Raw genomic sequence first — 10,188 nt, 5'->3', positions numbered from 1 at the left:
TACTTATGCTGAGGGGTCGGGGAGGGAAATGGTGCCAGCCAGCTCCTTTGTCTTTGCTGCTCTCAGGGAAGCATTCCCAGAAAAGCGAATAATTTCCCTCCATGCATCCCAGACATTTTTCAGATTGCTGTTTTCATGCTATCTGTCTTTGTATTGCTTGCCTGCCTGGTGCAGTGCAGTGCACTTTGGACTGTATCCCAGCCAAGCCTGCTGACTTTTAAAACTCTCAACTTTAAGGTTGTGCTGTGGTGGGGGCCTATGCTGGTCTTCTGGGCAAGGGTCTCGCTGCCCTGGGACTGATGCAGGTTTGACTGAGAAGAGCAGTTGCACCAGAGCACAGGGGCATGGGATCTGGAGTAAGTAGGCTAAACAGCCAGTGTACAGGTTAGTCGTCCTCAACAGGTATCTCTTCCGAGGAGCAGGGAGGGAAATGGTGCCTGCCAGCTCTTTTTTCCTGGAGAGGTGCCTCTGTGAATGCCACCTCTCACAGATGTGCTCCAAGAAGAGTGAACAGTCTCTCCCCCATGGGTCTTAGGTGATCCCCAGACTGTGCCACCTGCCCTAGGGTTGTTTGCCTGCCTTCTCTCCAGAAGTAGGGCAGCACCCTCAGGGCTCTATCCCAGCCAAGCCCATGTACCTCTAAAACTCCAGTCTTGAGCTCTGGTGGTTCCAAAAACTCACAAAAAAACAGGCCCTCTCATTTTCCCAGCCAATGGCTTTGGGGAAGTGTTCTCCTTGTACATATCCCTGTGCACTCCACTCTCTCACCTCTTTCCATGACCAGGGCTTCCTCCCCTCTGCAGCACCTATGATCCATTTCTCCCCCAAACCACATCTCTGCACTTCTTCTCCTACTCGTTGTGGCCTCTTCTCTCCCTCTAGTTGCAGTTTGTTCTGTTAGTCCTTGGGTTGATTTCTTGGGTATTCAGAATGATTTGATAGTTATCTAGCAGTGTTTAAGAGATGAGACAAACTACTACACTGCCATCTTAGCGCCTCCCTTCCTGATTGGTTTTCTTAATTCTTTTATTTTTTTAGCCTGGTTTCCTAAGGGTTACTCCTGATCCACCATAGCTTTGTGGTCAATTATTGGTCAAAGGCGGTGCTTCCTCTTAGGTGGTGGAATCCACTCTTTGTCAGTGAATTTGTGTGTGACTTAAAGAATGCATTTAAAGTTCAAGAAGTTTGCGAGTCTTTCCTAGCCTTTGGTATCTATCTTTTCAAGGGCTCAGTTTAGCCAGGGATGAGTAGGTCACTAGGACACTCACTGGCCTCCCTTGAATGTGTGTGAACACTTGTGAACACACTTATCCCTCCAGGTTACCAATGGTATGTGGCAGCTTAGCAAAGCCCTCTTTGACTATCTCCTTCAGAACTCCCTTTTAAATTTCTTTATAATCTACAGTCTATTGCTTGTTCTAACCAGTATCAGTGCATCAGATAGCTGTATTATTGACTGTGTTGTTTTTGCCAATTCCCCTGGGCATGGAATTTTAAATGCTTTACTCCAAATAAAGTCATCTCACTCTGCTATCATTTGAGGCTGGGTTGCAATCATAGTAAGGCTTGGTCTACCTCCTGTTCACCTGAAATATGAGAAAGACTGATGGGTCATTAAGGCCAAGGGTTATTTGAGAACTAGCTGAACTTTGAATGCCCTCCCCAATGCACACATAGATCCATCCATTGGCAAAGAGTGGAAAGCTTATGGGCTTAAAGTATTTGATCACAACCTCTTCCCAAGTTATTGGTTAATCATCACATTATAAACACTGGAACAACCCTTAGGAAGCTAGGCAGAAATATAAAAAATAAGAATAAAACAGCTTTATTGAGATATCAGTAGGCATGTACCACGAGAGAGACAAGTTATGTAGATTAAATCAATAGAAAAGTACTTAAATACAAAGCAGAACATTAGTCAGAATCTAGAATATACTATATTGTTTTTCAACCAGTATTGAGACTCAGACTAGCTGCAACATTGTTGGTTACTGATATCATTACTGCTTTTGACAATGCCCATAGAGATGGAATTTTTCATAATCTGCCCCAAATAAATTTAGTCCCCTCAGTTTTAAAGTTTATTTATTTATTTTGAGATAGAGAGAGAGAGCACGTGAGCAGAGGAGGGGCAGAGAGAAAGGGAGAGAGAGAGAATCCCAAGCAGGCTCTGCTCTGTCAGCACATAGCACAATGTGGGGCTCAAACTCACAAACTATGAGATCATGACCTAAGCCGAAACCAAGAGTCAGATGCTTAACCAACTGAACCACCCAGGCACCTTAGTCCCCTCAGTTTTTAGTTGAAATTATAATTACATTATTGAAAATGTTCCATTTTCAACAAAAAAAAATTACAAGTCATACAAAGAAACAGAAGAGTGTGGTCTACATACAGGAATAATAGTTGACAGACACTGTCTTGAGTGAACCCAGATATTAGATTTAGCAGGCAAGATACTCAAAGGAGCTATTATAAATGGAAAGAAAACTAAAGAAAACTATGTATAAAGAATTAAAGGAAGGCATGACAAAAATGACACATCAAAGAGAATAGCAATTTTGAGAGAATTGATGAGAAAGAACTAAATGATAATTCGGGAATTGGAAAATATAGTAACTGGAATGAAAAATTCACTAGAAGGCTCAACATCAGATTTGAGCTGGCAGAAGTAAGAATCAGATAACGTAAAAAAAGAACAGTAGAGATTAACCAAACTTAAGAATAGAAACAAAAATGATCAGAGCCTCAGAGACCTATGGGTCACTATCAAGTGTTCCAATGTTTGCATAATGGGAGCCCCATAAAAAGGAGTAAGAGAGGGGCAGAAAGAATATTTTTAAAAAACAGGGGCACCTGGGTGGCTCAGTTGGTTAGACATCTGACTTTATTTCAGCTTAGGTCATGATCTCATGGTTCATGAGTTTGAGCCCTGTATCAGGCTCCTAACTGGGAGTACAGAGCCTGCTTGGGATTTTCTCTCTCTCCCTCTCTCTCTCTCTCTCCCCCTCTCCCCCTCTCTGCCCCTCCCCTGCACACACACATTCTCTCTCTAAAAAAAAAAGTATATTTGAAAAAATAATGACCAAAAATGTCCCAGATTTGATGATAAACAATTTGGACATATCCAAAAGACTCAAGAAATTTCAACTAGGGTAAAAACTTAAAGATCTACATGTAGAAACATCATCAGTAAACTGCTAAAAGCCAAGGCAAAGAGAAAATCTTGAAATAAGCAACTAAAATGACTTACCATATACAAAAGAACCACAATAATAGTAACAGCTAATTTTTGCAACAGAAACAATGGAAGGCAGCAGGTAGTGGGACAAAATAATAAAAGTACTGAAAAAAAACTGTTCAACCAAGAATTCTGTATCTAGCAAAACTGTCCTTCAAAAATTATGAGAGTAAAATAGAAACAATCAGTATTAGTGAGGATGTGGAGAAAAAGAAACCCTGGTACACTGATGGTGCAAAGGCAAACTGGTGTAGCCACTATGGAAAATAGTAGGGAGGTTCCTTAAAAACATAACAACAGAATTACCATATGATCTAGTAAGTCCACTATTGGATATTTCCCCAAAGAAAATGAAAATATTAATTTAAAAAGACATATGCATCTTTATTTATTATTTATTGCAACATTATTTATAATAGCCAAGACATGGAAGCAATCCAATTATCCATCCACAGATGAATGGATAAAGATGTGACATATATATATGTATATATATACACACATATATATACATATATGTATATACATATACATATATATACACATACACACACATATATATACATATATACATATATACATATTACATATACATATATACATAATACATATACATATATATGTATATATACACATATATACATATATATACATATGTATATAGGATGGGATCCTATATGTACTATTTACATATGTATATGTACACATATATGTACACATATATGTATACATATGTATACATATGTACTATATACATATGTATATAGGATATATATGTGTGTATATATACATATATACATATACATTACATATACATATATATACATATACATATATACATACACACATATATATGTATATATACATACACACACACACATATATATGTCACACACACACACATTATCTATCGAATATTACTAGAATAATGCTAAGTGAAATAAACCAGAGAAAGACAAATGCCATATGATTTTACTCATATGTTGAAATGAAACAAAGAAAAAAACAAAACAACAACAACAACAAAAAACCAGAAAACCAGACTCTTAACTATAGAGTTAGAGTTGCAACTGGTGGTTGCCAGAGGGGAGGTGTAGAGGGAAATGGGTGAAATAGGTGAAGGGTATAAAGAGTATACTTGTGATAAGCACCAAGTAATGTAGAAAATTATGGAACTGAAACTAATATAACACTGTATGTTAATTATACTAGAATTAAAAAACAACAACAACATGAAGGTAAAGCAAATGAAATTCAGCAGCATATTAAAAAGATTATACATCATTATCAAGTGGCATTCATTTCTAGGATACAAGGATGATTCAACATATAATAATCAATCAGTGTAATACACCACATTAACAAATGAAGAAAAAAAAATGATGATCATTTCAATTGTTGCAGAAAAAGCATTTGACAAAATTCAACACGCTTTTATGATGAAAACAATTAACAAACTAGGGAATAGAAGGAAACTATCTCAAATAATAAAAGCCATGTATGCAAAATCCACAGCAAATATCATCCTCAATGGTGAAAGATTAAAATCTTTTCCTCTAAGATCAGGAACAAGAAAAGGATGCCAATGTCACCAATTCTACTTAATAGTACTGGAAGTTCTAGCCAAATCAATTCGGCAAGAAAAAGAAATAAAAGGCATCCATATTAGAAAGGAAGGAGTATGGGGTGCCTGGGTGGCTCAGTCAGTTAAGCATCCAAGTTTGGCTCAGGTCATGATCTCACAGTTCGTTAGTTCAAGCCCTGCATCGGGCTCTATGCTGACAACTCAGAGCCTGGAGCCTGCTTCCGGATTCTGTGTCTCCCCCTCTCTCTGGCCCACCCCCAGTCGTGCTCTGTCTCTGTCTCTCAAAAATAAATAAACGTTAAAAAAAATTTTTAAAAAAGAAATAAAGGAGTAAAATTATCTCTAATGGTGGGTAATATGATCCTATGTAGAAACCCTAAAGATTCCACACAAAAAGCTGTTAGAACTAATCATGAATTCAGCAAAGTAGCAGGATACAAGGTCAACACACAGAAACCAGTTGCATTTTTATACACTGACAATGAATAATCTGAAAAGGGAAATTAAGAAAACAATTCCATTTACAACAGTATCAAATAAAAAAAAAAAAAAAAAAAAAAAAAAAAAAAAGATTTGTACACTAAAAACTATAAAACGTCGCTCAAGGAAATTAAAGAAGACATAAATGGAAACATGTCTTACGTTCTTGTATTCGAAAACTTGATATTGTTAAGATGTCAGTACTACCCAAATGATCTATAGACACATGAAGTGTCTATCAAAATCCCAATTATGTTTTTTTGCAGAAGTAGAAAAACCCATCCTAAAATTCAAATGGATTCTCAAAGAACCTAAAATAGCTAGAAAAATCTTGAAGAACAACAAATGTGGAGAAGTCACACTTGCTGATTTCAAAACTTACTATAAAGCTACAGATATCAAAACAGTGTGATACTGGCATAAAGACAGACAAATAAACCAATGGAATAGGATAGAGAGCCCAGAAATTAACCCTCATGTATATGGTCAAATGGTTTTTGACAAGTATGCTAATACCATTCAATGAAAAAGGGATAGTCTTTTCAACAAATGTGCTGGGAAAACTGGTTATCTCAGTGCAAAAGAATGAAGTTGGACCCTTACCTAATGCCATATGCAAAAATTAACTCAACATGGATCAAAGACATAAATGTAAGACCTAAAACTATAAAATTCTTAGAAGAAAACATAAAGCAAAAGCTTTGTAACACTGGACTTGGAAATTATTTATTGGATAAAATCTCAAAGGCACAGGTAACAAAAGAAAAAAATGCACAAAATGCACTCATGAAAACTTAAAAATGTTATGCACCAATAGACATTATTGACAGAGTAAAAAGGCAACCCACAAAATGGGAGAAAATATTTGCAAGTCTGATAAGTGATTAATAACCAAGATGTGTAGAACTTCTAAAACTCTACAACAAAAAAAGCAAACAACCCAATTCAAAAATGGGCAAGGAATAGATATTTCTCCAAAGATATACAAATGACAAGTAAGCACATGAAAAGATGCTCAATACCACTAATCATTAGGTAAATGCAAAATAACACTACAATGAGATACTATCTCACACCCATTAGGATGGCTACTATCAAAACAACTCAGAAAATAGTAAGTATTGGCAAGGATATAGAGTAATTGTCTTGTGCACTATTGGTGGAAATGTAAACTGGGATAGCCACTGTGGAAAACAGTATACTGGTTCCTCAAATAGTAAATAAAAGGATTATCATATGAGCCGAAAGAATTAAAAACAGAGTTTCAAGGAGTACACCCATGTTCACAGCAGTATTATTCATAATAGCTAAAACATGGAAGCAACCCAAGTGTTCATTGAGAGATGGATAAGCAAAATGTGGTACATACATACAATGGAATATTATCTAGTCTTAAAAAGGAAGAAAATTCTATGATATGATAGAACACGTATGAACATTGAAGACATGATACTAAATGAAATAAACCAGTCACAAAAAGAAAAATACTGTGTGATTCCACATATATGAGGTACTTAGTCAAAAGTATAGCGACAGAGTGTAGAATGGTGGTTGCCCAGGGCTGGAGGAAGGGAGGAATGGGGAGTTATTGTTTCATAGGTATAGAGTTTCAGTTTTAAAGATTAAAAGAGTTCTGGAGATGGATGGTGATGATGACTGCAAAACACTATAAATATACTTAATACCATTGAACTGTGGTATTCTTAACATTCTTAAAAATGGTTAAGATGGTAAATTTTATGTTTATATGCATTTTATCACAATAAAAAAAATTGGAACAAAATTAAGGTAAAATAAAGACATTCCCAGAGTAACAACGGCTGAGAGATTTATTGCTATCAGAACTGCTTTACAAGAACGAAAGGAAGTTCTTTGAAAAAGAAGGAAGTGATAGAATATGGTAACTCAATCCACATGAAGAAATACAGAACACCAGTAAAGGTAATTACACAGTGTTTAAAAAACAAAATTCAACTGAGTAAATTTGAAGACAGAATTGGCTTTATTAAATGATTCACTAAATGAATCAGGCAGCAAGTAGAGGGGAGCTCCAAAGGAGTTGTATAAAATGGTAGGTTTTTACAGGAAGAAGGGTGGGGCAAGAAAGTTATTGGCAAAATAAAGGGATTGTTCCAGGTAAGGTTGTTTTCCCTTAGTGGAAGGACTAAGAGGTGTTATCATGCAGATTACCTCATCCTCCATAGAGATAACACAGAGAGGGTCCATGTGACTGGTGCTGATCAGAAAATTCCTTACTGATCCTTAAGACTTATTTCTGAGGGAGGTTGAAACTGTAATTAGGTTCGGTATGGAGCCTTGGTTTGGTGACTTGGCCTAAGTGATGCCATTTTGGGCCTGTGGTTTTAATTACAATAGGTAATTATAAAAGACAATACACAATATGTTTCCTTTTTGGTTTTAAAACTAATTTAAAAGGCCAAGGCATAAAATAAAAATTATAAAGTTATATTGTTGATGTTGTCACATATAAGGATAAAATAATTATGACAGTAATAGCACAAAGAGACTATGAGGAAGTGAAGCAATACATTGGAGCAAGGAATTAGGACCAGATGCAGACTCAAACCCACAGGATAAAATGAGTATTAAAATGTTAAAAAGAAAACCACAGACCTAAAATAAAGTGACTTAGGTTAAAGCCCCAGGTCAGTAAACCAAGACTTAATACCTAATCTGATTGCAGTTTCAACCGCCCCCCCCCCCCCCACCCAGGAATGTAATCTTTAACCAGTCAACAAGGAAATTCCTTATTAATACTAGGAAATTTACTGATAGACCCCTTCCACTCCCTTTAGGACAATCTTGTCTAAACAATGCATTCCTTACTAATAAATTCCTTTCTTTTTTTTTCTTCTTAGGCCTTTTCTCTGCCTTTAAACAAACCTTTTGTTTAGCTCAGCGAGGTGGGATGTTGCCCAATTCATGAATCATTTAATAAAGCCGATTAGATCTTTAAATTTACTCAGTTGAATTTTGTTTTCTTAACAATAATAAATATATTGGTTAATATAAAAGATTATAATTATAATTCCTCCTTTCTCCTCTTCTTTAAAAACGAGATTTTGTAAAGCAATAACTCTAACACTGCATTTTGGATTCATAACAAATATAGACATTACATGATAATAATAGCACAAAGAGAAAGAAGGAATTGAGTCATACTGGAACAAAGCTTCTCTATTTCACTAAAATTTAGTATTACTCTGAAGCAGATAGTTATAAATTAAGATTAATACTGTAATCCTTAGAGCAGGGTTTCTCAATCTCAGTACTATTGATACTTTGGGCTGGAAAGTCCCTTTATTGTGGACAGCTGTCTTGAATGTAGCAGGACATTTAGCAGCAACTCTTGCCTTTATCCAACAGATACCATTAACACTCTTAATTGTAACAAACAAAAATGTTTCCAGACATTATCAAATGTTTCCTTGGGGGAAGAATTATTTTCTTTTGAGAACAACTACCCTAGACCAATAACTAAGAAAATAACCCAAAAAATAAGTAAGAAAACTCAACAGAAAAATAAAGTGGAGCACTAAAAAATATCTACCTAATACAAAAGAAGGTGGTAAATGAAGAACACAAAACAAAAAAGACATGAGATACGGAAAATAGCAAAATGGCAGACTTAAGTCTAACCACCTTGAAAATTATTAAATGTAAATCGATTAAACTGCAATCAAAAGTCAGATATGGTCAGACTGGATTTAAAAAATCAGGTTCATCTATATGCTATCTATAAAAGAAATATTTCAGATTAAAATACACAACTAGATTGAACGTTTAAAAAATGGAGAATGGGGGCGCCTGGGTGGCGCAGTCGGTTAAGCGTCCGACTTCAGCCAGGTCACGATCTCGCGGTCCGTGAGTTCGAGCCCCGCGTCAGGCTCTGGGCTGATGGCTCAGAGCCTGGAGCCTGTTTCCAATTCTGTGTCTTCCTCTCTCTCTGCCCCTCCCCCGTTCATGCTCTGTCTCTCTCTGTCCCAAAAATAAAATAAACGTTGAAAAAAAAAAATTTTAAAAATGGAGAATGATACAGCATGCAAATAGTAACCATATGAGGACTAGAAAGAAGTACTGATACATGCTACTGATGTGGAAAACAAAGGCAGAAGAAAAAAAAATTAAATTTCTTTACTGCCTACAGCCCATTAATAAGTCCTTGAAACGGGCAGACTAACCTTCCTCTGGGAGCTCAGCTGCCTCAGTGATGACACTTTGCTAAAAGCAAAAGGGAATCTTTGCTTAACATTATCCCAACATCCAGGATCCTGTAAGTCAGCTTTGATATATAAAAAAAAACCTTTGGAAACGTCCTTTATCTCTACCCAACAAGATATAGGTTGGCAATCATACTCCAAGCTTTTGGCTCACTGACACACATCTGAAGGGTCTCATGACTCAGTTTTTACTAAACAATAATAAATGACCTTTTCCTAACAGCAGCTCCTGGAAACCTTGTTTCCAAAATATGTTAGAGACTTACACTATCCCTGACCCCCTCCCAACCTGAAGGTATATAGTCAATCACTCTTCACAACCCCAATGCAGCTTTTTCTGCCCATGGGACCTGTCCCGTGCTTTAATAAAACCACCTTTTTACACTATAAACGTCTCAAGAATTCTTTCTTGCCCATTGGCTCCAAACCCCTACACTCCACGCCACATCACTACCACGTAGATAAACCTCAAAAACATATGCTAAGTGAAATAAGCCAGGCATAAAAGACCACATATTGTATAGTTCCATTTAAATGAAATGTCCAGAAAAGGCAAATCTGGATCTGAGAGTGCCTGGGTCTGTGGACACAGATAAGAACAAGGAATTTTGAGGATTATAAAAATGTTCTAAAATTGG

The sequence above is a fragment of the Puma concolor genome, chromosome B4 (genome assembly GCF_028749965.1).
Source record: "Puma concolor isolate L17-30 chromosome B4, mPumCon1.1.hap2, whole genome shotgun sequence".
Classification (NCBI taxonomy): Eukaryota; Metazoa; Chordata; class Mammalia; order Carnivora; family Felidae; genus Puma; species Puma concolor.
Note: the sequence above shows the minus strand (reverse complement) of the source record.